This window comes from Acipenser ruthenus, chromosome 44 (assembly GCF_902713425.1).
Source record: "Acipenser ruthenus chromosome 44, fAciRut3.2 maternal haplotype, whole genome shotgun sequence".
NCBI lineage: Eukaryota > Metazoa > Chordata > Actinopteri > Acipenseriformes > Acipenseridae > Acipenser > Acipenser ruthenus.
Window position 1 is genome coordinate 5,929,190 of NC_081232.1, and position 19,706 is coordinate 5,948,895.

General features: G+C 43.4%; 64 non-coding genes and 24 pseudogenes across 64 annotated transcripts; all 88 read left to right on the forward strand.

Annotated features, from left to right (window-relative positions):
• The first annotated feature begins 46 nt into the window (after positions 1–46).
• On the forward strand, positions 47–165 carry LOC131720529 (5S ribosomal RNA). Its single transcript, XR_009319426.1, has one exon. It is a non-coding gene; the product is annotated as a 5S ribosomal RNA (ribosomal RNA).
• Positions 166–265: 100 nt separating this feature from the next.
• LOC131720530 (5S ribosomal RNA) lies at positions 266–384 on the forward strand. The gene has a single exon (XR_009319427.1). It is a non-coding gene; the product is annotated as a 5S ribosomal RNA (ribosomal RNA).
• A 114-nt stretch (positions 385–498) lies between these two features.
• LOC131715837 (5S ribosomal RNA) lies at positions 499–607 on the forward strand (annotated as a pseudogene).
• A 100-nt stretch (positions 608–707) lies between these two features.
• On the forward strand, positions 708–826 carry LOC131713414 (5S ribosomal RNA; annotated as a pseudogene).
• Positions 827–940: 114 nt separating this feature from the next.
• LOC131712012 (5S ribosomal RNA) lies at positions 941–1,059 on the forward strand. Its single transcript, XR_009313901.1, has one exon. It is a non-coding gene; the product is annotated as a 5S ribosomal RNA (ribosomal RNA).
• Positions 1,060–1,159: 100 nt separating this feature from the next.
• On the forward strand, positions 1,160–1,278 carry LOC131709824 (5S ribosomal RNA). Its single transcript, XR_009311688.1, has one exon. It is a non-coding gene; the product is annotated as a 5S ribosomal RNA (ribosomal RNA).
• A 111-nt stretch (positions 1,279–1,389) lies between these two features.
• Positions 1,390–1,508, forward strand: LOC131720531 (5S ribosomal RNA). Its single transcript, XR_009319428.1, has one exon. It is a non-coding gene; the product is annotated as a 5S ribosomal RNA (ribosomal RNA).
• A 100-nt stretch (positions 1,509–1,608) lies between these two features.
• Positions 1,609–1,722, forward strand: LOC131715679 (5S ribosomal RNA; annotated as a pseudogene).
• A 113-nt stretch (positions 1,723–1,835) lies between these two features.
• LOC131714068 (5S ribosomal RNA) lies at positions 1,836–1,954 on the forward strand (annotated as a pseudogene).
• A 100-nt stretch (positions 1,955–2,054) lies between these two features.
• Positions 2,055–2,173, forward strand: LOC131720532 (5S ribosomal RNA). Its single transcript, XR_009319429.1, has one exon. It is a non-coding gene; the product is annotated as a 5S ribosomal RNA (ribosomal RNA).
• Positions 2,174–2,286: 113 nt separating this feature from the next.
• Positions 2,287–2,405, forward strand: LOC131712013 (5S ribosomal RNA). Its single transcript, XR_009313902.1, has one exon. It is a non-coding gene; the product is annotated as a 5S ribosomal RNA (ribosomal RNA).
• Positions 2,406–2,505: 100 nt separating this feature from the next.
• On the forward strand, positions 2,506–2,624 carry LOC131713235 (5S ribosomal RNA; annotated as a pseudogene).
• Positions 2,625–2,738: 114 nt separating this feature from the next.
• Positions 2,739–2,857, forward strand: LOC131712014 (5S ribosomal RNA). Its single transcript, XR_009313903.1, has one exon. It is a non-coding gene; the product is annotated as a 5S ribosomal RNA (ribosomal RNA).
• Positions 2,858–2,957: 100 nt separating this feature from the next.
• Positions 2,958–3,076, forward strand: LOC131713123 (5S ribosomal RNA). The gene has a single exon (XR_009315011.1). It is a non-coding gene; the product is annotated as a 5S ribosomal RNA (ribosomal RNA).
• Positions 3,077–3,176: 100 nt separating this feature from the next.
• Positions 3,177–3,285, forward strand: LOC131715838 (5S ribosomal RNA; annotated as a pseudogene).
• Positions 3,286–3,385: 100 nt separating this feature from the next.
• On the forward strand, positions 3,386–3,504 carry LOC131710327 (5S ribosomal RNA). The gene has a single exon (XR_009312198.1). It is a non-coding gene; the product is annotated as a 5S ribosomal RNA (ribosomal RNA).
• Positions 3,505–3,618: 114 nt separating this feature from the next.
• LOC131712015 (5S ribosomal RNA) lies at positions 3,619–3,737 on the forward strand. The gene has a single exon (XR_009313904.1). It is a non-coding gene; the product is annotated as a 5S ribosomal RNA (ribosomal RNA).
• Positions 3,738–3,837: 100 nt separating this feature from the next.
• Positions 3,838–3,956, forward strand: LOC131720533 (5S ribosomal RNA). The gene has a single exon (XR_009319430.1). It is a non-coding gene; the product is annotated as a 5S ribosomal RNA (ribosomal RNA).
• A 100-nt stretch (positions 3,957–4,056) lies between these two features.
• LOC131720534 (5S ribosomal RNA) lies at positions 4,057–4,175 on the forward strand. Its single transcript, XR_009319431.1, has one exon. It is a non-coding gene; the product is annotated as a 5S ribosomal RNA (ribosomal RNA).
• Positions 4,176–4,289: 114 nt separating this feature from the next.
• LOC131712016 (5S ribosomal RNA) lies at positions 4,290–4,408 on the forward strand. Its single transcript, XR_009313905.1, has one exon. It is a non-coding gene; the product is annotated as a 5S ribosomal RNA (ribosomal RNA).
• Positions 4,409–4,508: 100 nt separating this feature from the next.
• On the forward strand, positions 4,509–4,627 carry LOC131720535 (5S ribosomal RNA). The gene has a single exon (XR_009319432.1). It is a non-coding gene; the product is annotated as a 5S ribosomal RNA (ribosomal RNA).
• Positions 4,628–4,741: 114 nt separating this feature from the next.
• Positions 4,742–4,860, forward strand: LOC131712017 (5S ribosomal RNA). The gene has a single exon (XR_009313906.1). It is a non-coding gene; the product is annotated as a 5S ribosomal RNA (ribosomal RNA).
• Positions 4,861–4,960: 100 nt separating this feature from the next.
• LOC131710328 (5S ribosomal RNA) lies at positions 4,961–5,079 on the forward strand. Its single transcript, XR_009312199.1, has one exon. It is a non-coding gene; the product is annotated as a 5S ribosomal RNA (ribosomal RNA).
• A 114-nt stretch (positions 5,080–5,193) lies between these two features.
• Positions 5,194–5,302, forward strand: LOC131715839 (5S ribosomal RNA; annotated as a pseudogene).
• Positions 5,303–5,402: 100 nt separating this feature from the next.
• On the forward strand, positions 5,403–5,521 carry LOC131713415 (5S ribosomal RNA; annotated as a pseudogene).
• Positions 5,522–5,635: 114 nt separating this feature from the next.
• Positions 5,636–5,754, forward strand: LOC131712019 (5S ribosomal RNA). The gene has a single exon (XR_009313908.1). It is a non-coding gene; the product is annotated as a 5S ribosomal RNA (ribosomal RNA).
• Positions 5,755–5,854: 100 nt separating this feature from the next.
• On the forward strand, positions 5,855–5,973 carry LOC131709825 (5S ribosomal RNA). Its single transcript, XR_009311689.1, has one exon. It is a non-coding gene; the product is annotated as a 5S ribosomal RNA (ribosomal RNA).
• Positions 5,974–6,084: 111 nt separating this feature from the next.
• On the forward strand, positions 6,085–6,203 carry LOC131720537 (5S ribosomal RNA). The gene has a single exon (XR_009319434.1). It is a non-coding gene; the product is annotated as a 5S ribosomal RNA (ribosomal RNA).
• A 100-nt stretch (positions 6,204–6,303) lies between these two features.
• On the forward strand, positions 6,304–6,417 carry LOC131715681 (5S ribosomal RNA; annotated as a pseudogene).
• Positions 6,418–6,530: 113 nt separating this feature from the next.
• Positions 6,531–6,649, forward strand: LOC131714069 (5S ribosomal RNA; annotated as a pseudogene).
• Positions 6,650–6,749: 100 nt separating this feature from the next.
• LOC131720538 (5S ribosomal RNA) lies at positions 6,750–6,868 on the forward strand. Its single transcript, XR_009319435.1, has one exon. It is a non-coding gene; the product is annotated as a 5S ribosomal RNA (ribosomal RNA).
• Positions 6,869–6,981: 113 nt separating this feature from the next.
• Positions 6,982–7,100, forward strand: LOC131712020 (5S ribosomal RNA). The gene has a single exon (XR_009313909.1). It is a non-coding gene; the product is annotated as a 5S ribosomal RNA (ribosomal RNA).
• A 100-nt stretch (positions 7,101–7,200) lies between these two features.
• LOC131713236 (5S ribosomal RNA) lies at positions 7,201–7,319 on the forward strand (annotated as a pseudogene).
• A 114-nt stretch (positions 7,320–7,433) lies between these two features.
• On the forward strand, positions 7,434–7,552 carry LOC131712021 (5S ribosomal RNA). Its single transcript, XR_009313910.1, has one exon. It is a non-coding gene; the product is annotated as a 5S ribosomal RNA (ribosomal RNA).
• A 100-nt stretch (positions 7,553–7,652) lies between these two features.
• On the forward strand, positions 7,653–7,771 carry LOC131713124 (5S ribosomal RNA). The gene has a single exon (XR_009315012.1). It is a non-coding gene; the product is annotated as a 5S ribosomal RNA (ribosomal RNA).
• A 100-nt stretch (positions 7,772–7,871) lies between these two features.
• On the forward strand, positions 7,872–7,980 carry LOC131715840 (5S ribosomal RNA; annotated as a pseudogene).
• A 100-nt stretch (positions 7,981–8,080) lies between these two features.
• On the forward strand, positions 8,081–8,199 carry LOC131710329 (5S ribosomal RNA). Its single transcript, XR_009312200.1, has one exon. It is a non-coding gene; the product is annotated as a 5S ribosomal RNA (ribosomal RNA).
• A 114-nt stretch (positions 8,200–8,313) lies between these two features.
• Positions 8,314–8,432, forward strand: LOC131712022 (5S ribosomal RNA). The gene has a single exon (XR_009313911.1). It is a non-coding gene; the product is annotated as a 5S ribosomal RNA (ribosomal RNA).
• Positions 8,433–8,532: 100 nt separating this feature from the next.
• On the forward strand, positions 8,533–8,651 carry LOC131720539 (5S ribosomal RNA). Its single transcript, XR_009319436.1, has one exon. It is a non-coding gene; the product is annotated as a 5S ribosomal RNA (ribosomal RNA).
• Positions 8,652–8,751: 100 nt separating this feature from the next.
• LOC131720540 (5S ribosomal RNA) lies at positions 8,752–8,870 on the forward strand. Its single transcript, XR_009319437.1, has one exon. It is a non-coding gene; the product is annotated as a 5S ribosomal RNA (ribosomal RNA).
• Positions 8,871–8,984: 114 nt separating this feature from the next.
• LOC131712023 (5S ribosomal RNA) lies at positions 8,985–9,103 on the forward strand. The gene has a single exon (XR_009313912.1). It is a non-coding gene; the product is annotated as a 5S ribosomal RNA (ribosomal RNA).
• A 100-nt stretch (positions 9,104–9,203) lies between these two features.
• On the forward strand, positions 9,204–9,322 carry LOC131709826 (5S ribosomal RNA). The gene has a single exon (XR_009311690.1). It is a non-coding gene; the product is annotated as a 5S ribosomal RNA (ribosomal RNA).
• Positions 9,323–9,433: 111 nt separating this feature from the next.
• Positions 9,434–9,552, forward strand: LOC131720541 (5S ribosomal RNA). Its single transcript, XR_009319438.1, has one exon. It is a non-coding gene; the product is annotated as a 5S ribosomal RNA (ribosomal RNA).
• Positions 9,553–9,652: 100 nt separating this feature from the next.
• On the forward strand, positions 9,653–9,771 carry LOC131720542 (5S ribosomal RNA). Its single transcript, XR_009319439.1, has one exon. It is a non-coding gene; the product is annotated as a 5S ribosomal RNA (ribosomal RNA).
• Positions 9,772–9,885: 114 nt separating this feature from the next.
• Positions 9,886–10,004, forward strand: LOC131711329 (5S ribosomal RNA). The gene has a single exon (XR_009313213.1). It is a non-coding gene; the product is annotated as a 5S ribosomal RNA (ribosomal RNA).
• Positions 10,005–10,104: 100 nt separating this feature from the next.
• LOC131709827 (5S ribosomal RNA) lies at positions 10,105–10,223 on the forward strand. The gene has a single exon (XR_009311691.1). It is a non-coding gene; the product is annotated as a 5S ribosomal RNA (ribosomal RNA).
• A 111-nt stretch (positions 10,224–10,334) lies between these two features.
• Positions 10,335–10,453, forward strand: LOC131720543 (5S ribosomal RNA). Its single transcript, XR_009319440.1, has one exon. It is a non-coding gene; the product is annotated as a 5S ribosomal RNA (ribosomal RNA).
• A 100-nt stretch (positions 10,454–10,553) lies between these two features.
• On the forward strand, positions 10,554–10,667 carry LOC131715682 (5S ribosomal RNA; annotated as a pseudogene).
• Positions 10,668–10,780: 113 nt separating this feature from the next.
• Positions 10,781–10,899, forward strand: LOC131714070 (5S ribosomal RNA; annotated as a pseudogene).
• Positions 10,900–10,999: 100 nt separating this feature from the next.
• Positions 11,000–11,118, forward strand: LOC131720544 (5S ribosomal RNA). The gene has a single exon (XR_009319441.1). It is a non-coding gene; the product is annotated as a 5S ribosomal RNA (ribosomal RNA).
• A 113-nt stretch (positions 11,119–11,231) lies between these two features.
• LOC131712024 (5S ribosomal RNA) lies at positions 11,232–11,350 on the forward strand. The gene has a single exon (XR_009313913.1). It is a non-coding gene; the product is annotated as a 5S ribosomal RNA (ribosomal RNA).
• Positions 11,351–11,450: 100 nt separating this feature from the next.
• LOC131713237 (5S ribosomal RNA) lies at positions 11,451–11,569 on the forward strand (annotated as a pseudogene).
• A 114-nt stretch (positions 11,570–11,683) lies between these two features.
• On the forward strand, positions 11,684–11,802 carry LOC131712025 (5S ribosomal RNA). Its single transcript, XR_009313914.1, has one exon. It is a non-coding gene; the product is annotated as a 5S ribosomal RNA (ribosomal RNA).
• A 100-nt stretch (positions 11,803–11,902) lies between these two features.
• Positions 11,903–12,021, forward strand: LOC131713125 (5S ribosomal RNA). Its single transcript, XR_009315013.1, has one exon. It is a non-coding gene; the product is annotated as a 5S ribosomal RNA (ribosomal RNA).
• Positions 12,022–12,121: 100 nt separating this feature from the next.
• Positions 12,122–12,230, forward strand: LOC131715841 (5S ribosomal RNA; annotated as a pseudogene).
• A 100-nt stretch (positions 12,231–12,330) lies between these two features.
• Positions 12,331–12,449, forward strand: LOC131710330 (5S ribosomal RNA). The gene has a single exon (XR_009312201.1). It is a non-coding gene; the product is annotated as a 5S ribosomal RNA (ribosomal RNA).
• Positions 12,450–12,563: 114 nt separating this feature from the next.
• On the forward strand, positions 12,564–12,682 carry LOC131712026 (5S ribosomal RNA). The gene has a single exon (XR_009313915.1). It is a non-coding gene; the product is annotated as a 5S ribosomal RNA (ribosomal RNA).
• Positions 12,683–12,782: 100 nt separating this feature from the next.
• Positions 12,783–12,901, forward strand: LOC131720545 (5S ribosomal RNA). The gene has a single exon (XR_009319442.1). It is a non-coding gene; the product is annotated as a 5S ribosomal RNA (ribosomal RNA).
• Positions 12,902–13,001: 100 nt separating this feature from the next.
• LOC131720546 (5S ribosomal RNA) lies at positions 13,002–13,120 on the forward strand. The gene has a single exon (XR_009319443.1). It is a non-coding gene; the product is annotated as a 5S ribosomal RNA (ribosomal RNA).
• A 114-nt stretch (positions 13,121–13,234) lies between these two features.
• On the forward strand, positions 13,235–13,353 carry LOC131712027 (5S ribosomal RNA). Its single transcript, XR_009313916.1, has one exon. It is a non-coding gene; the product is annotated as a 5S ribosomal RNA (ribosomal RNA).
• Positions 13,354–13,453: 100 nt separating this feature from the next.
• Positions 13,454–13,572, forward strand: LOC131713462 (5S ribosomal RNA; annotated as a pseudogene).
• Positions 13,573–13,686: 114 nt separating this feature from the next.
• Positions 13,687–13,795, forward strand: LOC131715842 (5S ribosomal RNA; annotated as a pseudogene).
• Positions 13,796–13,894: 99 nt separating this feature from the next.
• On the forward strand, positions 13,895–14,013 carry LOC131710331 (5S ribosomal RNA). The gene has a single exon (XR_009312203.1). It is a non-coding gene; the product is annotated as a 5S ribosomal RNA (ribosomal RNA).
• A 114-nt stretch (positions 14,014–14,127) lies between these two features.
• Positions 14,128–14,246, forward strand: LOC131712028 (5S ribosomal RNA). The gene has a single exon (XR_009313917.1). It is a non-coding gene; the product is annotated as a 5S ribosomal RNA (ribosomal RNA).
• A 100-nt stretch (positions 14,247–14,346) lies between these two features.
• Positions 14,347–14,465, forward strand: LOC131720548 (5S ribosomal RNA). Its single transcript, XR_009319445.1, has one exon. It is a non-coding gene; the product is annotated as a 5S ribosomal RNA (ribosomal RNA).
• Positions 14,466–14,579: 114 nt separating this feature from the next.
• LOC131715843 (5S ribosomal RNA) lies at positions 14,580–14,688 on the forward strand (annotated as a pseudogene).
• A 100-nt stretch (positions 14,689–14,788) lies between these two features.
• Positions 14,789–14,907, forward strand: LOC131720751 (5S ribosomal RNA). Its single transcript, XR_009319648.1, has one exon. It is a non-coding gene; the product is annotated as a 5S ribosomal RNA (ribosomal RNA).
• Positions 14,908–15,021: 114 nt separating this feature from the next.
• On the forward strand, positions 15,022–15,140 carry LOC131712030 (5S ribosomal RNA). Its single transcript, XR_009313919.1, has one exon. It is a non-coding gene; the product is annotated as a 5S ribosomal RNA (ribosomal RNA).
• Positions 15,141–15,240: 100 nt separating this feature from the next.
• On the forward strand, positions 15,241–15,359 carry LOC131712031 (5S ribosomal RNA). The gene has a single exon (XR_009313920.1). It is a non-coding gene; the product is annotated as a 5S ribosomal RNA (ribosomal RNA).
• A 100-nt stretch (positions 15,360–15,459) lies between these two features.
• LOC131720549 (5S ribosomal RNA) lies at positions 15,460–15,578 on the forward strand. Its single transcript, XR_009319446.1, has one exon. It is a non-coding gene; the product is annotated as a 5S ribosomal RNA (ribosomal RNA).
• A 114-nt stretch (positions 15,579–15,692) lies between these two features.
• Positions 15,693–15,801, forward strand: LOC131715844 (5S ribosomal RNA; annotated as a pseudogene).
• A 100-nt stretch (positions 15,802–15,901) lies between these two features.
• On the forward strand, positions 15,902–16,020 carry LOC131710333 (5S ribosomal RNA). The gene has a single exon (XR_009312205.1). It is a non-coding gene; the product is annotated as a 5S ribosomal RNA (ribosomal RNA).
• Positions 16,021–16,134: 114 nt separating this feature from the next.
• On the forward strand, positions 16,135–16,253 carry LOC131712032 (5S ribosomal RNA). The gene has a single exon (XR_009313921.1). It is a non-coding gene; the product is annotated as a 5S ribosomal RNA (ribosomal RNA).
• Positions 16,254–16,367: 114 nt separating this feature from the next.
• LOC131712033 (5S ribosomal RNA) lies at positions 16,368–16,486 on the forward strand. Its single transcript, XR_009313922.1, has one exon. It is a non-coding gene; the product is annotated as a 5S ribosomal RNA (ribosomal RNA).
• A 114-nt stretch (positions 16,487–16,600) lies between these two features.
• On the forward strand, positions 16,601–16,719 carry LOC131720550 (5S ribosomal RNA). The gene has a single exon (XR_009319447.1). It is a non-coding gene; the product is annotated as a 5S ribosomal RNA (ribosomal RNA).
• Positions 16,720–16,833: 114 nt separating this feature from the next.
• On the forward strand, positions 16,834–16,952 carry LOC131711330 (5S ribosomal RNA). Its single transcript, XR_009313214.1, has one exon. It is a non-coding gene; the product is annotated as a 5S ribosomal RNA (ribosomal RNA).
• Positions 16,953–17,052: 100 nt separating this feature from the next.
• On the forward strand, positions 17,053–17,171 carry LOC131709828 (5S ribosomal RNA). Its single transcript, XR_009311692.1, has one exon. It is a non-coding gene; the product is annotated as a 5S ribosomal RNA (ribosomal RNA).
• Positions 17,172–17,285: 114 nt separating this feature from the next.
• On the forward strand, positions 17,286–17,404 carry LOC131712034 (5S ribosomal RNA). The gene has a single exon (XR_009313923.1). It is a non-coding gene; the product is annotated as a 5S ribosomal RNA (ribosomal RNA).
• A 100-nt stretch (positions 17,405–17,504) lies between these two features.
• LOC131713238 (5S ribosomal RNA) lies at positions 17,505–17,623 on the forward strand (annotated as a pseudogene).
• Positions 17,624–17,737: 114 nt separating this feature from the next.
• LOC131712789 (5S ribosomal RNA) lies at positions 17,738–17,856 on the forward strand. The gene has a single exon (XR_009314678.1). It is a non-coding gene; the product is annotated as a 5S ribosomal RNA (ribosomal RNA).
• Positions 17,857–17,956: 100 nt separating this feature from the next.
• Positions 17,957–18,075, forward strand: LOC131709830 (5S ribosomal RNA). Its single transcript, XR_009311694.1, has one exon. It is a non-coding gene; the product is annotated as a 5S ribosomal RNA (ribosomal RNA).
• A 100-nt stretch (positions 18,076–18,175) lies between these two features.
• LOC131713126 (5S ribosomal RNA) lies at positions 18,176–18,294 on the forward strand. The gene has a single exon (XR_009315014.1). It is a non-coding gene; the product is annotated as a 5S ribosomal RNA (ribosomal RNA).
• A 100-nt stretch (positions 18,295–18,394) lies between these two features.
• LOC131710789 (5S ribosomal RNA) lies at positions 18,395–18,513 on the forward strand. Its single transcript, XR_009312671.1, has one exon. It is a non-coding gene; the product is annotated as a 5S ribosomal RNA (ribosomal RNA).
• A 114-nt stretch (positions 18,514–18,627) lies between these two features.
• LOC131713911 (5S ribosomal RNA) lies at positions 18,628–18,746 on the forward strand (annotated as a pseudogene).
• A 114-nt stretch (positions 18,747–18,860) lies between these two features.
• Positions 18,861–18,979, forward strand: LOC131710178 (5S ribosomal RNA). Its single transcript, XR_009312047.1, has one exon. It is a non-coding gene; the product is annotated as a 5S ribosomal RNA (ribosomal RNA).
• A 114-nt stretch (positions 18,980–19,093) lies between these two features.
• On the forward strand, positions 19,094–19,212 carry LOC131714044 (5S ribosomal RNA; annotated as a pseudogene).
• A 114-nt stretch (positions 19,213–19,326) lies between these two features.
• On the forward strand, positions 19,327–19,435 carry LOC131715846 (5S ribosomal RNA; annotated as a pseudogene).
• A 114-nt stretch (positions 19,436–19,549) lies between these two features.
• On the forward strand, positions 19,550–19,668 carry LOC131712035 (5S ribosomal RNA). Its single transcript, XR_009313924.1, has one exon. It is a non-coding gene; the product is annotated as a 5S ribosomal RNA (ribosomal RNA).
• The last annotated feature ends 38 nt before the right edge of the window (positions 19,669–19,706 follow it).

The window sequence follows — 19,706 nt, forward strand, 5'->3', positions numbered from 1 at the left end:
CCCCCAGCTCACTAAACATAAAAGTCATGAAAGCAGAACAGCAATCGCCTGCGGCCACACCACCTTGAATAAGCCTGATCTCGTCTGATCTCAGAAGCTAAGCAATGTTGGGCTTGGTTAGTACTTGGATGGGAGACCACCTGGGAATATCAAGTGCTGCAGGCATTCCATTTTACAATTGAAATGTGTGGAGGACAAAAGGAATTTTTGGAGGAATCACCCCCAGCTCACTAAACATAAAAGTCATGAAAGCAGAAATGCAATCGCCTGCGGCCACACCACCTTGAATAAGCCTGATCTCGTCTGATCTCAGAAGCTAAGCAATGTTGGGCTTGGTTAGTACTTGGATGGGAGACCACCTGGGAATATCAAGTGCTGCAGGCATTACATTTTTGTAATTACATTTTACAATTGAAATGTGTGGAGGACAAAAGGAAATTTTGGAGGAATCACCCCCAGCTCACTAAACATAAATGTCATGAAAGCAGAACTGCAATCGCCTGCGGCCACACCACCTTGAATAAGTCTGATCTCAGAAGCTAAGCAATGTTGGGCTTGGTTAGTACTTGGATGGGAGACCACCTGGGAATATCAAGTGCTGCAGGCATTACATTTTACAATTGAAATGTGTGGAGGACAAAAGGAAATTTTGGAGGAATCACCCCCAGCTCACTAAACATAAAAGTCATGAAAGCAGAAATGCAATCGCCTGCGGCCACACCACCTTGAATTAGCCTGATCTCGTCTGATCTCAGAAGCTAAGCAATGTTGGGCTTGGTTAGTACTTGGATGGGAGACCACCTGGGAATATCAAGTGCTGTTGGCATTACATTTTTGTAATTGCATTTTACAATTGAAATGTGTGGAGGACAAAAGGAAATTTTGGAGGAATCACCCCCAGCTCACTAAACATAAAAGTCATGAAAGCAGAAATGCAATCATCTGCGGCCACACCACCTTGAATAAGCCTGATCTCGTCTGATCTCAGAAGCTAAGCAATGTTGGGCTTGGTTAGTACTTGGATGGGAGACCACCTGGGAATATCAAGTGCTGCAGGCATTCCATTTTACAATTGAAATGTGTGGAGGACAAAAGGAAATTTTGGAGGAATCACCCCCAGCTCACTAAACATAAAAGTCATGAAAGCAGAAATGCAATCGCCTGCGGCCACACCACCTTGAATAAGCCTGATCTCGTCTGATCTCAGAACCTAAGCAATGTTGGGCTTGGTTAGTACTTGGATGGGAGACCACCTGGGAATATCAAGTGCTGCAGGCATATTTTTGTAATTACATTTTACAATTGAAATGTGTGGAGGACAAAAGGAAATTTTGGAGGAATCACCCCCAGCTCACTAAACATAAAAGTCATGAAAGCAGAACAGCAATCGCCTGCGGCCACACCACCTTGAATAAGCCTGATCTCGTCTGATCTCAGAAGCTAAGCAATGTTGGGCTTGGTTAGTACTTGGATGGGAGACCACCTGGGAATATCAAGTGCTGCAGGCATTACATTTTACAATTGAAATGTGTGGAGGACAAAAGGAAATTTTGGAGGAATCACCCCCAGCTCACTAAACATAAAAGTCATGAAAGCAGAAATGCAATCGCCTGCGGCCACACCACCTTGAATAGATCTCGTCTGATCTCAGAAGCTAAGCAATGTTGGGCTTGGTTAGTACTTGGATGGGAGACCACCTGGGAATATCAAGTGCTGCAGGCATTACATTTTTGTAATTACATTTTACAATTGAAATGTTGGAGGACAAAAGGAAATTTTGGAGGAATCACCCCCAGCTCACTAAACATAAAAGTCATGAAAGCAGAAATGCAATCATCTGCGGCCACACCACCTTGAATAAGCCTGCTCTCGTCTGATCTCAGAAGCTAAGCAATGTTGGGCTTGGTTAGTACTTGAATGGGAGACCACCTGGGAATATCAAGTGCTGCAGGCATTCCATTTTACAATTGAAATGTGTGGAGGACAAAAGGAAATTTTGGAGGAATCACCCCCAGCTCACTAAACATAAAAGTCATGAAAGCAGAAATGCAATCGCCTGCGGCCACACCACCTTGAATAAGCCTGATCTCGTCTGATCTCAGAAGCTAAGCAATGTTGGGCTTGGTTAGTACTTGGATGGGAGACCACCTGGGAATATCAAGTGCTGCAGGCATTACATTTTTGTAATTACATTTTACAATTGAAATGTGTGGAGGACAAAAGGAAATTTTATAGGAATCACCCCCAGCTCACTAAACATAAAAGTCATGAAAGCAGAAAGCAATCATCTGCGGCCACACCACCTTGAATAAGCCTGATCTCGTCTGATCTCAGAAGCTAAGCAATGTTGGGCTTGGTTAGTACTTGGATGGGAGACCACCTGGGAATATCAAGTGCTGCAGGCATTCCATTTTACAATTGAAATGTGTGGAGGACAAAAGGAAATTTTGGAGGAATCACCCCCAGCTCACTAAACATAAAAGTCATGAAAGCAGAAATGCAATCATCTGCGGCCACACCACCTTGAATAAGCCTGATCTCGTCTGATCTCAGAACCTAAGCAATGTTGGGCTTGGTTAGTACTTGGATGGGATACCACCTGGGAATATCAAGTGCTGCAGGCATTACATTTTTGTAATTACATTTTACAATTGAAATGTGTGGAGGACAAAAGGAAATTTTATAGGAATCACCCCCAGCTCACTAAACATAAAAGTCATGAAAGCAGAAATGCAATCATCTGCGGCCACACCACCTTGAATAAGCCTGATCTCGTCTGATCTCAGAAGCTAAGCAATGTTGGGCTTGGTTAGTACTTGGATGGGAGACCACCTGGGAATATCAAGTGCTGCAGGCATTACATTTTACAATTGAAATGTGTGGAGAACAAAAGGAAATTTTGGAGGAATCACCCCCAGCTCACTAAACATAAAAGTCATGAAAGCAGAAATGCAATCGCCTGCGGCCACACCACCTTGAATAAGCCTGATCTCATATGATCTAAGAAGCTAAGCAATGTTGGGCTTGGTTAGTACTTGGATGGGAGACCACCTGGGAATATCAAGTGCTGCAGGCATTACATTTTACAATTGAAATGTGTGGAGGACAAAAGGAAATTTTGGAGGAATCACCCCCAGCTCACTAAACATAAATGTCATGAAAGCAGAACTGCAATCGCCTGCGGCCACACCACCTTGAATAAGTCTGATCTCAGAAGCTAAGCAATGTTGGGCTTGGTTAGTACTTGGATGGGAGACCACCTGGGAATATCAAGTGCTGCAGGCATTACATTTTACAATTGAAATGTGTGGAGGACAAAAGGAAATTTTGGAGGAATCACCCCCCGCTCACTAAACATAAAAGTCATGAAAGCAGAAATGCAATCGCCTGCGGCCACACCACCTTGAATTAGCCTGATCTCGTCTGATCTCAGAAGCTAAGCAATGTTGGGCTTGGTTAGTACTTGGATGGGAGACCACCTGGGAATATCAAGTGCTGCAGGCATTAAATTTTTGTAATTACATTTTACAATTGAAATGTGTGGAGGACAAAAGGAAATTTTGGAGGAATCACCCCCAGCTCACTAAACATAAAAGTCATGAAAGCAGAAATGCAATCATCTGCGGCCACACCACCTTGAATAAGCCTGATCTCGTCTGATCTCAGAAGCTAAGCAATGTTGGGCTTGGTTAGTACTTGGATGGGAGACCACCTGGGAATATCAAGTGCTGCAGGCATTATATTTTACAATTGAAATGTGTGGAGGACAAAAGGAAATTTTGGAGGAATCACCCCCAGCTCACTAAACATAAAAGTCATGAAAGCAGAAATGCAATCGCCTGCGGCCACACCACCTTGAATAAGCCTGATCTCGTCTGATCTCAGAAGCTAAGCAATGTTGGGCTTGGTTAGTACTTGGATGGGAGACCACCTGGGAATATCAAGTGCTGCAGGCATTACATTTTATAATTGAAATGTGTGGAGAACAAAAGGAAATTTTGGAGGAATCACCCCCAGCTCACTAAACATAAAAGTCATGAAAGCAGAACAGCAATCGCCTGCGGCCACACCACCTTGAATAAGCCTGATCTCGTCTGATCTCAGAAGCTAAGCAATGTTGGGCTTGGTTAGTACTTGGATGGGAGACCACCTGGGAATATCAAGTGCTGCAGGCATTACATTTTTGTAATTACATTTTACAATTGAAATGTGTGGAGGACAAAAGGAAATTTTGGAGGAATCACCCCCAGCTCACTAAACATAAAAGTCATGAAAGCAGAAATGCAATCATCTGCGGCCACACCACCTTGAATAAGCCTGATCTCGTCTGATCTCAGAAGCTAAGCAATGTTGGGCTTGGTTAGTACTTGGATGGGAGACCACCTGGGAATATCAAGTGCTGCAGGCATTACATTTTACAATTGAAATGTGTGGAGGACAAAAGGAAATTTTGGAGGAATCACCCCCAGCTCACTAAACATAAAAGTCATGAAAGCAGAAATGCAATCGCCTGCGGCCACACCACCTTGAATAAGCCTGATCTCGTCTGATCTCAGAAGCTAAGCAATGTTGGGCTTGGTTAGTACTTGGATGGGAGACCACCTGGGAATATCAAGTGCTGCAGGCATTACATTTTTGTAATTACATTTTACAATTGAAATGTGTGGAGGACAAAAGGAAATTTTATAGGAATCACCCCCAGCTCACTAAACATAAAAGTCATGAAAGCAGAAATGCAATCATCTGCGGCCACACCACCTTGAATAAGCCTGATCTCGTCTGATCTCAGAAGCTAAGCAATGTTGGGCTTGGTTAGTACTTGGATGGGAGACCACCTGGGAATATCAAGTGCTGCAGGCATTACATTTTACAATTGAAATGTGTGGAGGACAAAAGGAAATTTTGGAGGAATCACCCCCAGCTCACTAAACATAAAAGTCATGAAAGCAGAAATGCAATCGCCTGCGGCCACACCACCTTGAATTAGCCTGATCTCGTCTGATCTCAGAAGCTAAGCAATGTTGGGCTTGGTTAGTACTTGGATGGGAGACCACCTGGGAATATCAAGTGCTGCAGGCATTACATTTTTGTAATTACATTTTACAATTGAAATGTGTGGAGGACAAAAGGAAATTTTGGAGGAATCACCCCCAGCTCACTAAACATAAATGTCATGAAAGCAGAACTGCAATCGCCTGCGGCCACACCACCTTGAATAAGTCTGATCTCAGAAGCTAAGCAATGTTGGGCTTGGTTAGTACTTGGATGGGAGACCACCTGGGAATATCAAGTGCTGCAGGCATTACATTTTACAATTGAAATGTGTGGAGGACAAAAGGAAATTTTGGAGGAATCACCCCCAGCTCACTAAACATAAAAGTCATGAAAGCAGAAATGCAATCGCCTGCGGCCACACCACCTTGAATTAGCCTGATCTCGTCTGATCTCAGAAGCTAAGCAATGTTGGGCTTGGTTAGTACTTGGATGGGAGACCACCTGGGAATATCAAGTGCTGTTGGCATTACATTTTTGTAATTGCATTTTACAATTGAAATGTGTGGAGGACAAAAGGAAATTTTGGAGGAATCACCCCCAGCTCACTAAACATAAAAGTCATGAAAGCAGAAATGCAATCATCTGCGGCCACACCACCTTGAATAAGCCTGATCTCGTCTGATCTCAGAAGCTAAGCAATGTTGGGCTTGGTTAGTACTTGGATGGGAGACCACCTGGGAATATCAAGTGCTGCAGGCATTCCATTTTACAATTGAAATGTGTGGAGGACAAAAGGAAATTTTGGAGGAATCACCCCCAGCTCACTAAACATAAAAGTCATGAAAGCAGAAATGCAATCGCCTGCGGCCACACCACCTTGAATAAGCCTGATCTCGTCTGATCTCAGAACCTAAGCAATGTTGGGCTTGGTTAGTACTTGGATGGGAGACCACCTGGGAATATCAAGTGCTGCAGGCATATTTTTGTAATTACATTTTACAATTGAAATGTGTGGAGGACAAAAGGAAATTTTGGAGGAATCACCCCCAGCTCACTAAACATAAAAGTCATGAAAGCAGAACAGCAATCGCCTGCGGCCACACCACCTTGAATAAGCCTGATCTCGTCTGATCTCAGAAGCTAAGCAATGTTGGGCTTGGTTAGTACTTGGATGGGAGACCACCTGGGAATATCAAGTGCTGCAGGCATTACATTTTACAATTGAAATGTGTGGAGGACAAAAGGAAATTTTGGAGGAATCACCCCCAGCTCACTAAACATAAAAGTCATGAAAGCAGAAATGCAATCGCCTGCGGCCACACCACCTTGAATAGATCTCGTCTGATCTCAGAAGCTAAGCAATGTTGGGCTTGGTTAGTACTTGGATGGGAGACCACCTGGGAATATCAAGTGCTGCAGGCATTACATTTTTGTAATTACATTTTACAATTGAAATGTTGGAGGACAAAAGGAAATTTTGGAGGAATCACCCCCAGCTCACTAAACATAAAAGTCATGAAAGCAGAAATGCAATCATCTGCGGCCACACCACCTTGAATAAGCCTGCTCTCGTCTGATCTCAGAAGCTAAGCAATGTTGGGCTTGGTTAGTACTTGAATGGGAGACCACCTGGGAATATCAAGTGCTGCAGGCATTCCATTTTACAATTGAAATGTGTGGAGGACAAAAGGAAATTTTGGAGGAATCACCCCCAGCTCACTAAACATAAAAGTCATGAAAGCAGAAATGCAATCGCCTGCGGCCACACCACCTTGAATAAGCCTGATCTCGTCTGATCTCAGAAGCTAAGCAATGTTGGGCTTGGTTAGTACTTGGATGGGAGACCACCTGGGAATATCAAGTGCTGCAGGCATTACATTTTTGTAATTACATTTTACAATTGAAATGTGTGGAGGACAAAAGGAAATTTTATAGGAATCACCCCCAGCTCACTAAACATAAAAGTCATGAAAGCAGAAAGCAATCATCTGCGGCCACACCACCTTGAATAAGCCTGATCTCGTCTGATCTCAGAAGCTAAGCAATGTTGGGCTTGGTTAGTACTTGGATGGGAGACCACCTGGGAATATCAAGTGCTGCAGGCATTCCATTTTACAATTGAAATGTGTGGAGGACAAAAGGAAATTTTGGAGGAATCACCCCCAGCTCACTAAACATAAAAGTCATGAAAGCAGAAATGCAATCATCTGCGGCCACACCACCTTGAATAAGCCTGATCTCGTCTGATCTCAGAACCTAAGCAATGTTGGGCTTGGTTAGTACTTGGATGGGATACCACCTGGGAATATCAAGTGCTGCAGGCATTACATTTTTGTAATTACATTTTACAATTGAAATGTGTGGAGGACAAAAGGAAATTTTATAGGAATCACCCCCAGCTCACTAAACATAAAAGTCATGAAAGCAGAAATGCAATCATCTGCGGCCACACCACCTTGAATAAGCCTGATCTCGTCTGATCTCAGAAGCTAAGCAATGTTGGGCTTGGTTAGTACTTGGATGGGAGACCACCTGGGAATATCAAGTGCTGCAGGCATTACATTTTACAATTGAAATGTGTGGAGAACAAAAGGAAATTTTGGAGGAATCACCCCCAGCTCACTAAACATAAAAGTCATGAAAGCAGAAATGCAATCGCCTGCGGCCACACCACCTTGAATAAGCCTGATCTCATATGATCTAAGAAGCTAAGCAATGTTGGGCTTGGTTAGTACTTGGATGGGAGACCACCTGGGAATATCAAGTGCTGCAGGCATTACATTTTACAATTGAAATGTGTGGAGGACAAAAGGAAATTTTGGAGGAATCACCCCCAGCTCACTAAACATAAATGTCATGAAAGCAGAACTGCAATCGCCTGCGGCCACACCACCTTGAATAAGTCTGATCTCAGAAGCTAAGCAATGTTGGGCTTGGTTAGTACTTGGATGGGAGACCACCTGGGAATATCAAGTGCTGCAGGCATTACATTTTACAATTGAAATGTGTGGAGGACAAAAGGAAATTTTGGAGGAATCACCCCCCGCTCACTAAACATAAAAGTCATGAAAGCAGAAATGCAATCGCCTGCGGCCACACCACCTTGAATTAGCCTGATCTCGTCTGATCTCAGAAGCTAAGCAATGTTGGGCTTGGTTAGTACTTGGATGGGAGACCACCTGGGAATATCAAGTGCTGCAGGCATTAAATTTTTGTAATTACATTTTACAATTGAAATGTGTGGAGGACAAAAGGAAATTTTGGAGGAATCACCCCCAGCTCACTAAACATAAAAGTCATGAAAGCAGAAATGCAATCATCTGCGGCCACACCACCTTGAATAAGCCTGATCTCGTCTGATCTCAGAAGCTAAGCAATGTTGGGCTTGGTTAGTACTTGGATGGGAGACCACCTGGGAATATCAAGTGCTGCAGGCATTATATTTTACAATTGAAATGTGTGGAGGACAAAAGGAAATTTTGGAGGAATCACCCCCAGCTCACTAAACATAAAAGTCATGAAAACAGAAATGCAATCGCCTGCGGCCACACCACCTTGAATAAGCCTGATCTCGTCTGATCTCAGAAGCTAAGCAATGTTGGGCTTGGTTAGTACTTGGATGGGAGACCACCTGGGAATATCAAGTGCTGCAGGCATTACATTTTATAATTGAAATGTGTGGAGAACAAAAGGAAATTTTGGAGGAATCACCCCCAGCTCACTAAACATAAAAGTCATGAAAGCAGAACAGCAATCGCCTGCGGCCACACCACCTTGAATAAGCCTGATCTCGTCTGATCTCAGAAGCTAAGCAATGTTGGGCTTGGTTAGTACTTGGATGGGAGACCACCTGGGAATATCAAGTGCTGCAGGCATTACATTTTTGTAATTACATTTTACAATTGAAATGTGTGGAGGACAAAAGGAAATTTTGGAGGAATCACCCCCAGCTCACTAAACATAAAAGTCATGAAAGCAGAAATGCAATCATCTGCGGCCACACCACCTTGAATAAGCCTGATCTCGTCTGATCTCAGAAGCTAAGCAATGTTGGGCTTGGTTAGTACTTGGATGGGAGACCACCTGGGAATATCAAGTGCTGCAGGCATTCCATTTTACAATTGAAATGTGTGGAGGACAAAAGGAAATTTTGGAGGAATCACCCCCAGCTCACTAAACATAAAAGTCATGAAAGCAGAAATGCAATCGCCTGCGGCCACACCACCTTGAATAAGCCTGATCTCGTCTGATCTCAGAACCTAAGCAATGTTGGGCTTGGTTAGTACTTGGATGGGAGACCACCTGGGAATATCAAGTGCTGCAGGCATATTTTTGTAATTACATTTTACAATTGAAATGTGTGGAGGACAAAAGGAAATTTTGGAGGAATCACCCCCAGCTCACTAAACATAAAAGTCATGAAAGCAGAACAGCAATCGCCTGCGGCCACACCACCTTGAATAAGCCTGATCTCGTCTGATCTCAGAAGCTAAGCAATGTTGGGCTTGGTTAGTACTTGGATGGGAGACCACCTGGGAATATCAAGTGCTGCAGGCATTACATTTTACAATTGAAATGTGTGGAGGACAAAAGGAAATTTTGGAGGAATCACCCCCAGCTCACTAAACATAAAAGTCATGAAAGCAGAAATGCAATCGCCTGCGGCCACACCACCTTGAATAAGCCTGATCTCGTCTGATCTCAGAAGCTAAGCAATGTTGGGCTTGGTTAGTACTTGGATGGGAGACCACCTGGGAATATCAAGTGCTGCAGGCATTACATTTTTGTAATTACATTTTACAATTGAAATGTGTGGAGGACAAAAGGAAATTTTGGAGGAATCACCCCCAGCTCACTAAACATAAAAGTCATGAAAGCAGAAATGCAATCATCTGCGGCCACACCACCTTGAATAAGCCTGATCTCGTCTGATCTCAGAAGCTAAGCAATGTTGGGCTTGGGTAGTACTTGGATGGGAGACCACCTGGGAATATCAAGTGCTGCAGGCATTCCATTTTACAATTGAAATGTGTGGAGGACAAAAGGAAATTTTGGAGGAATCACCCCCAGCTCACTAAACATAAAAGTCATGAAAGCAGAAATGCAATCGCCTGCGGCCACACCACCTTGAATAAGCCTGATCTCGTCTGATCTCAGAACCTAAGCAATGTTGGGCTTGGTTAGTACTTGGATGGGAGACCACCTGGGAATATCAAGTGCTGCAGGCATATTTTTGTAATTACATTTTACAATTGAAATGTGTGGAGGACAAAAGGAAATTTTGGAGGAATCACCCCCAGCTCACTAAACATAAAAGTCATGAAAGCAGAACAGCAATCGCCTGCGGCCACACCACCTTGAATAAGCCTGATCTCGTCTGATCTCAGAAGCTAAGCAATGTTGGGCTTGGTTAGTACTTGGATGGGAGACCACCTGGGAATATCAAGTGCTGCAGGCATTACATTTTACAATTGAAATGTGTGGAGGACAAAAGGAAATTTTGGAGGAATCACCCCCAGCTCACTAAACATAAAAGTCATGAAAGCAGAAATGCAATCGCCTGCGGCCACACCACCTTGAATAGATCTCGTCTGATCTCAGAAGCTAAGCAATGTTGGGCTTGGTTAGTACTTGGATGGGAGACCACCTGGGAATATCAAGTGCTGCAGGCATTACATTTTTGTAATTACATTTTACAATTGAAATGTTGGAGGACAAAAGGAAATTTTGGAGGAATCACCCCCAGCTCACTAAACATAAAAGTCATGAAAGCAGAAATGCAATCATCTGCGGCCACACCACCTTGAATAAGCCTGCTCTCGTCTGATCTCAGAAGCTAAGCAATGTTGGGCTTGGTTAGTACTTGAATGGGAGACCACCTGGGAATATCAAGTGCTGCAGGCATTCCATTTTACAATTGAAATGTGTGGAGGACAAAAGGAAATTTTGGAGGAATCACCCCCAGCTCACTAAACATAAAAGTCATGAAAGCAGAAATGCAATCGCCTGCGGCCACACCACCTTGAATAAGCCTGATCTCGTCTGATCTCAGAAGCTAAGCAATGTTGGGCTTGGTTAGTACTTGGATGGGAGACCACCTGGGAATATCAAGTGCTGCAGGCATTACATTTTTGTAATTACATTTTACAATTGAAATGTGTGGAGGACAAAAGGAAATTTTATAGGAATCACCCCCAGCTCACTAAACATAAAAGTCATGAAAGCAGAAAGCAATCATCTGCGGCCACACCACCTTGAATAAGCCTGATCTCGTCTGATCTCAGAAGCTAAGCAATGTTGGGCTTGGTTAGTACTTGGATGGGAGACCACCTGGGAATATCAAGTGCTGCAGGCATTCCATTTTACAATTGAAATGTGTGGAGGACAAAAGGAAATTTTGGAGGAATCACCCCCAGCTCACTAAACATAAAAGTCATGAAAGCAGAAATGCAATCATCTGCGGCCACACCACCTTGAATAAGCCTGATCTCGTCTGATCTCAGAACCTAAGCAATGTTGGGCTTGGTTAGTACTTGGATGGGATACCACCTGGGAATATCAAGTGCTGCAGGCATTACATTTTTGTAATTACATTTTACAATTGAAATGTGTGGAGGACAAAAGGAAATTTTATAGGAATCACCCCCAGCTCACTAAACATAAAAGTCATGAAAGCAGAAATGCAATCATCTGCGGCCACACCACCTTGAATAAGCCTGATCTCGTCTGATCTCAGAAGCTAAGCAATGTTGGGCTTGGTTAGTACTTGGATGGGAGACCACCTGGGAATATCAAGTGCTGCAGGCATTACATTTTACAATTGAAATGTGTGGAGAACAAAAGGAAATTTTGGAGGAATCACCCCCAGCTCACTAAACATAAAAGTCATGAAAGCAGAAATGCAATCGCCTGCGGCCACACCACCTTGAATAAGCCTGATCTCATATGATCTAAGAAGCTAAGCAATGTTGGGCTTGGTTAGTACTTGGATGGGAGACCACCTGGGAATATCAAGTGCTGCAGGCATTACATTTTACAATTGAAATGTGTGGAGGACAAAAGGAAATTTTGGAGGAATCACCCCCAGCTCACTAAACATAAATGTCATGAAAGCAGAACTGCAATCGCCTGCGGCCACACCACCTTGAATAAGTCTGATCTCAGAAGCTAAGCAATGTTGGGCTTGGTTAGTACTTGGATGGGAGACCACCTGGGAATATCAAGTGCTGCAGGCATTACATTTTACAATTGAAATGTGTGGAGGACAAAAGGAAATTTTGGAGGAATCACCCCCCGCTCACTAAACATAAAAGTCATGAAAGCAGAAATGCAATCGCCTGCGGCCACACCACCTTGAATTAGCCTGATCTCGTCTGATCTCAGAAGCTAAGCAATGTTGGGCTTGGTTAGTACTTGGATGGGAGACCACCTGGGAATATCAAGTGCTGCAGGCATTAAATTTTTGTAATTACATTTTACAATTGAAATGTGTGGAGGACAAAAGGAAATTTTGGAGGAATCACCCCCAGCTCACTAAACATAAAAGTCATGAAAGCAGAAATGCAATCATCTGCGGCCACACCACCTTGAATAAGCCTGATCTCGTCTGATCTCAGAAGCTAAGCAATGTTGGGCTTGGTTAGTACTTGGATGGGAGACCACCTGGGAATATCAAGTGCTGCAGGCATTATATTTTACAATTGAAATGTGTGGAGGACAAAAGGAAATTTTGGAGGAATCACCCCCAGCTCACTAAACATAAAAGTCATGAAAGCAGAAATGCAATCGCCTGCGGCCACACCACCTTGAATAAGCCTGATCTCGTCTGATCTCAGAAGCTAAGCAATGTTGGGCTTGGTTAGTACTTGGATGGGAGACCACCTGGGAATATCAAGTGCTGCAGGCATTACATTTTATAATTGAAATGTGTGGAGAACAAAAGGAAATTTTGGAGGAATCACCCCCAGCTCACTAAACATAAAAGTCATGAAAGCAGAACAGCAATCGCCTGCGGCCACACCACCTTGAATAAGCCTGATCTCGTCTGATCTCAGAAGCTAAGCAATGTTGGGCTTGGTTAGTACTTGGATGGGAGACCACCTGGGAATATCAAGTGCTGCAGGCATTACATTTTTGTAATTACATTTTACAATTGAAATGTGTGGAGGACAAAAGGAAATTTTGGAGGAATCACCCCCAGCTCACTAAACATAAAAGTCATGAAAGCAGAAATGCAATCATCTGCGGCCACACCACCTTGAATAAGCCTGATCTCGTCTGATCTCAGAAGCTAAGCAATGTTGGGCTTGGTTAGTACTTGGATGGGAGACCACCTGGGAATATCAAGTGCTGCAGGCATTCCATTTTACAATTGAAATGTGTGGAGGACAAAAGGAAATTTTGGAGGAATCACCCCCAGCTCACTAAACATAAAAGTCATGAAAGCAGAAATGCAATCGCCTGCGGCCACACCACCTTGAATAAGCCTGATCTCGTCTGATCTCAGAAGCTAAGCAATGTTGGTCTTATTTAGTACTTGGATGGGAGACCACCTGGGAATATCAAGTGCTGCAGGCATTACATTTTTGTAATTACATTTTACAATTGAAATGTGTGGAGGACAAAAGGAAATTTTGGAGGAATCACCCCCAGCTCACTAAACATAAATGTCATGAAAGCAGAACTGCAATCGCCTGCGGCCACACCACCTTGAATAAGTCTGATCTCAGAAGCTAAGCAATGTTGGGCTTGGTTAGTACTTGGATGGGAGACCACCTGGGAATATCAAGTGCTGCAGGCATTACATTTTATAATTGAAATGTGTGAGGACAAAAGGAAATTTTGGAGGAATCACCCCCAGCTCACTAAACATAAAAGTCATGAAAGCAGAAATGCAATCGCCTGCGGCCACACCACCTTGAATTAGCCTGATCTCGTCTGATCTCAGAAGCTAAGCAATGTTGGGCTTGGTTAGTACTTGGATGGGAGACCACCTGGGAATATCAAGTGCTGCAGGCATTACATTTTTGTAATTACATTTTACAATTGAAATGTGTGGAGGACAAAAGGAAATTTTGGAGGAATCACCCCCAGCTCACTAAACATAAAAGTCATGAAAGCAGAAATGCAATCATCTGCGGCCACACCACCTTGAATAAGCCTGATCTCGTCTGATCTCAGAAGCTAAGCAATGTTGGGCTTGGTTAGTACTTGGATGGGAGACCACCTGGGAATATCAAGTGCTGCAGGCATTACATTTTACAATTGAAATGTGTGGAGGACAAAAGGAAATTTTGGAGGAATCACCCCCAGCTCACTAAACATAAAAGTCATGAAAGCAGAAATGCAATCGCCTGCGGCCACACCACCTTGAATAAGCCTGATCTCGTCTGATCTCAGAAGCTAAGCAATGTTGGGCTTGGTTAGTACTTGGATGGGAGACCACCTGGGAATATCAAGTGCTGCAGGCATTACATTTTTGTAATTACATTTTACAATTGAAATGTGTGGAGGACAAAAGGAAATTTTGGAGGAATCACCCCCAGCTCACTAAACATAAATGTCATGAAAGCAGAACTGCAATCGCCTGCGGCCACACCACCTTGAATAAGTCTGATCTCAGAAGCTAAGCAATGTTGGGCTTGGTTAGTACTTGGATGGGAGACCACCTGGGAATATCAAGTGCTGCAGGCATTACATTTTACAATTGAAATGTGTGGAGGACAAAAGGAAATTTTGGAGGAATCACCCCCAGCTCACTAAACATAAAAGTCATGAAAGCAGAAATGCAATCGCCTGCGGCCACACCACCTTGAATTAGCCTGATCTCGTCTGATCTCAGAAGCTAAGCAATGTTGGGCTTGGTTAGTACTTGGATGGGAGACCACCTGGGAATATCAAGTGCTGCAGGCCTTACATTTTTGTAATTGCATTTTACAATTGAAATGTGTGGAGGACAAAAGGAAATTTTGGAGGAATCACCCCCAGCTCACTAAACATAAAAGTCATGAAAGCAGAAATGCAATCATCTGCGGCCACACCACCTTGAATAAGCCTGATCTCGTCTGATCTCAGAAGCTAAGCAATGTTGGGCTTGGTTAGTACTTGGATGGGAGACCACCTGGGAATATCAAGTGCTGCAGGCATTATATTTTACAATTGAAATGTGTGGAGGACAAAAGGAAATTTTGGAGGAATCACCCCCAGCTCACTAAACATAAAAGTCATGAAAGCAGAAATGCAATCATCTGCGGCCACACCACCTTGAATAAGCCTGATCTCGTCTGATCTCAGAAGCTAAGCAATGTTGGGCTTGGTTAGTACTTGGATGGGAGACCACCTGGGAATATCAAGTGCTGCAGGCATTACATTTTACAATTGAAATGTGTGGAGGACAAAAGGAAATTTTGGAGGAATCACCCCCAGCTCACTAAACATAAAAGTCATGAAAGCAGAAATGCAATCGCCTGCGGCCACACCACCTTGAATAAGCCTGATCTCGTCTGATCTCAGAAGCTAAGCAATGTTGGGCTTGGTTAGTACTTGGATGGGAGACCACCTGGGAATATCAAGTGCTGCAGGCATTACATTTTTGTAATTACATTTTACAATTGAAATGTGTGGAGGACAAAAGGAAATTTTGGAGGAATCACCCCCAGCTCACTAAACATAAATGTCATGAAAGCAGAACTGCAATCGCCTGCGGCCACACCACCTTGAATAAGTCTGATCTCAGAAGCTAAGCAATGTTGGGCTTGGTTAGTACTTGGATGGGAGACCACCTGGGAATATCAAGTGCTGCAGGCATTACATTTTACAATTGAAATGTGTGGAGGACAAAAGGAAATTTTGGAGGAATCACCCCCAGCTCACTAAACATAAAAGTCATGAAAGCAGAAATGCAATCGCCTGCGGCCACACCACCTTGAATTAGCCTGATCTCGTCTGATCTCAGAAGCTAAGCAATGTTGGGCTTGGTTAGTACTTGGATGGGAGACCACCTGGGAATATCAAGTGCTGCAGGCATTACATTTTTGTAATTGCATTTTACAATTGAAATGTGTGGAGGACAAAAGGAAATTTTGGAGGAATCACCCCCAGCTCACTAAACATAAAAGTCATGAAAGCAGAAATGCAATCATCTGCGGCCACACCACCTTGAATAAGCCTGATCTCGTCTGATCTCAGAAGCTAAGCAATGTTGGGCTTGGTTAGTACTTGGATGGGAGACCACCTGGGAATATCAAGTGCTGCAGGCATTACATTTTTGTAATTGCATTTTACAATTGAAATGTGTGGAGGACAAAAGGAAATTTTGGAGGAATCACCCCCAGCTCACTAAACATAAAAGTCATGAAAGCAGAAATGCAATCATCTGCGGCCACACCACCTTGAATAAGCCTGATCTCGTCTGATCTCAGAAGCTAAGCAATGTTGGGCTTGGTTAGTACTTGGATGGGAGACCACCTGGGAATATCAAGTGCTGCAGGCATTACATTTTTGTAATTGCATTTTACAATTGAAATGTGTGGAGAACAAAAGGAAATTTTGGAGGAATCACCCCCAGCTCACTAAACATAAAAGTCATGAAAGCAGAACAGCAATCGCCTGCGGCCACACCACCTTGAATAAGCCTGATCTCGTCTGATCTCAGAAGCTAAGCAATGTTGGGCTTGGTTAGTACTTGGATGGGAGACCACCTGGGAATATCAAGTGCTGCAGGCATTACATTTTTGTAATTACATTTTACAATTGAAATGTGTGGAGGACAAAAGGAAATTTTGGAGGAATCACCCCCAGCTCACTAAACATAAAAGTCATGAAAGCAGAAATGCAATCATCTGCGGCCACACCACCTTGAATAAGCCTGATCTCGTCTGATCTCAGAAGCTAAGCAATGTTGGGCTTGGGTAGTACTTGGATGGGAGACCACCTGGGAATATCAAGTGCTGCAGGCATTCCATTTTACAATTGAAATGTGTGGAGGACAAAAGGAAATTTTGGAGGAATCACCCCCAGCTCACTAAACATAAAAGTCATGAAAGCAGAAATGCAATCGCCTGCGGCCACACCACCTTGAATAAGCCTGATCTCGTCTGATCTCAGAACCTAAGCAATGTTGGGCTTGGTTAGTACTTGGATGGGAGACCACCTGGGAATATCAAGTGCTGCAGGCATTACATTTTTGTAATTACATTTTACAATTGAAATGTGTGGAGGACAAAAGGAAATTTTATAGGAATCACCCCCAGCTCACTAAACATAAAAGTCATGAAAGCAGAAATGCAATCATCTGCGGCCACACCACCTTGAATAAGCCTGATCTCGTCTGATCTCAGAAGCTAAGCAATGTTGGGCTTGGTTAGTACTTGGATGGGAGACCACCTGGGAATATCAAGTGCTGCAGGCATTCCATTTTACAATTGAAATGTGTGGAGGACAAAAGGAAATTTTGGAGGAATCACCCCCAGCTCACTAAACATAAAAGTCATGAAAGCAGAAATGCAATCATCTGCGGCCACACCACCTTGAATAAGCCTGATCTCGTCTGATCTCAGAACCTAAGCAATGTTGGGCTTGGTTAGTACTTGGATGGGATACCACCTGGGAATATCAAGTGCTGCAGGCATTACATTTTTGTAATTACATTTTACAATTGAAATGTGTGGAGGACAAAAGGAAATTTTATAGGAATCACCCCCAGCTCACTAAACATAAAAGTCATGAAAGCAGAAATGCAATCATCTGCGGCCACACCACCTTGAATAAGCCTGATCTCTTCTGATCTCAGAAGCTAAGCAATGTTGGGCTTGGTTAGTACTTGGATGGGAGACCACCTGGGAATATCAAGTGCTGCAGGCATTACATTTTACAATTGAAATGTGTGGAGGACAAAAGGAAATTTTGGAGGAATCACCCCCAGCTCACTAAACATTAAAGTCATGAAAGCAGAAATGCAATCGCCTGCGGCCACACCACCTTGAATAAGCCTGATCTCGTCTGATCTCAGAACCTAAGCAATGTTGGGCTTGGTTAGTACTTGGATGGGAGACCACCTGGGAATATCAAGTGCTGCAGGCATTACATTTTACAATTGAAATGTGTGGAGGACAAAAGGAAATTTTGGAGGAATCACCCCCAGCTCACTAAACATAAAAGTCATGAAAGCAGAAATGCAATCGCCTGCGGCCACACCACCTTGAATAAGCCTGATCTCATATGATCTAAGAAGCTAAGCAATGTTGGGCTTGGTTAGTACTTGGATGGGAGACCACCTGGGAATATCAAGTGCTGCAGGCATTACATTTTACAATTGAAATGTGTGGAGGACAAAAGGAAATTTTGGAGGAATCACCCCCAGCTCACTAAACATAAAAGTCATGAAAGCAGAAATGCAATCGCCTGCGGCCACACCACCTTGACTAAGCCTGATCTCGTCTGATCTCAGAAGCTAAGCAATGTTGGGCTTGGTTAGTACTTGGATGGGAGACCACTTGGGAATATCAAGTGCTGCAGGCATTACATTTTTGTAATTACATTTTACAATTGAAATGTGAGGAGGACAAAAGGAAATTTTGGAGGAATCACCCCCAGCTCACTAAACATAAAAGTCATGAAAGCAGAAATGCAATCGCCTGCGGCCACACCACCTTGAATAAGCCTGATCTCGTCTGATCTCAGAAGCTAAGCAATGTTGGTCTTATTTTGTACTTGGATGGGAGACCACCTGGGAATATCAAGTGCTGCAGGCATTACATTTTTGTAATTACATTTTACAATTGAAATGTGTGGAGGACAAAAGGAAATTTTGGAGGAATCACCCCCAGCTCACTAAACATAAAAGTCATGAAAGCAGAACTGCAATCGCCTGCGGTCACACCACCTTGAATAAGCCTGATCTCGTCTGATCTCAGAAGCTAAGCAATGTTGGGCTTGGTTAGTACTTGGATGGGCGACCACCTGGGAATATCAAGTGCTGCAGGCATTATATTTTTGTAATTACATTTTACAATTGAAATGTGAGGAGGACAAAAGGAAATTTTGGAGGAATCACCCCCAGCTCACTAAACATAAAAGTCATGAAAGCAGAAATGCAATCGCCTGCGGCCACACCACCTTGAATAAGCCTGATCTCGTCTGATCTCAGAAGCTAAGCAATGTTGGTCTTATTTAGTATTTGGATGGGAGACCACCTGGGAATATCAAGTGCTGCAGGCATTACATTTTTGTAATTACATTTTACAATTGAAATGTGTGGAGGACAAAAGGAAATTTTGGAGGAATCACCCCCAGCTCACTAAACATAAATGTCATGAAAGCAGAACTGCAATCGCCTGCGGCCACACCACCTTGAATAAGTCTGATCTCAGAAGCTAAGCAATGTTGGGCTTGGTTAGTACTTGGATGGGAGACCACCTGGGAATATCAAGTGCTGCAGGCATTACATTTTTGTAATTACATTTTACAATTGAAATGTGTGGAGGACAAAAGGAAATTTTGGAGGAATCACCCCCAGCTCACTAAACATAAAAGTCATGAAAGCAGAAAGGCAATCATCTGCGGCCACACCACCTTGAATAAGCCTGATCTCGTCTGATCTCAGAAGCTAAGCAATGTTGGGCTTGGTTAGTACTTGGATGGGAGACCACCTGGGAATATCAAGTGCTGCAGGCATTACATTTTACAATTGAAATGTGTGGAGGACAAAAGGA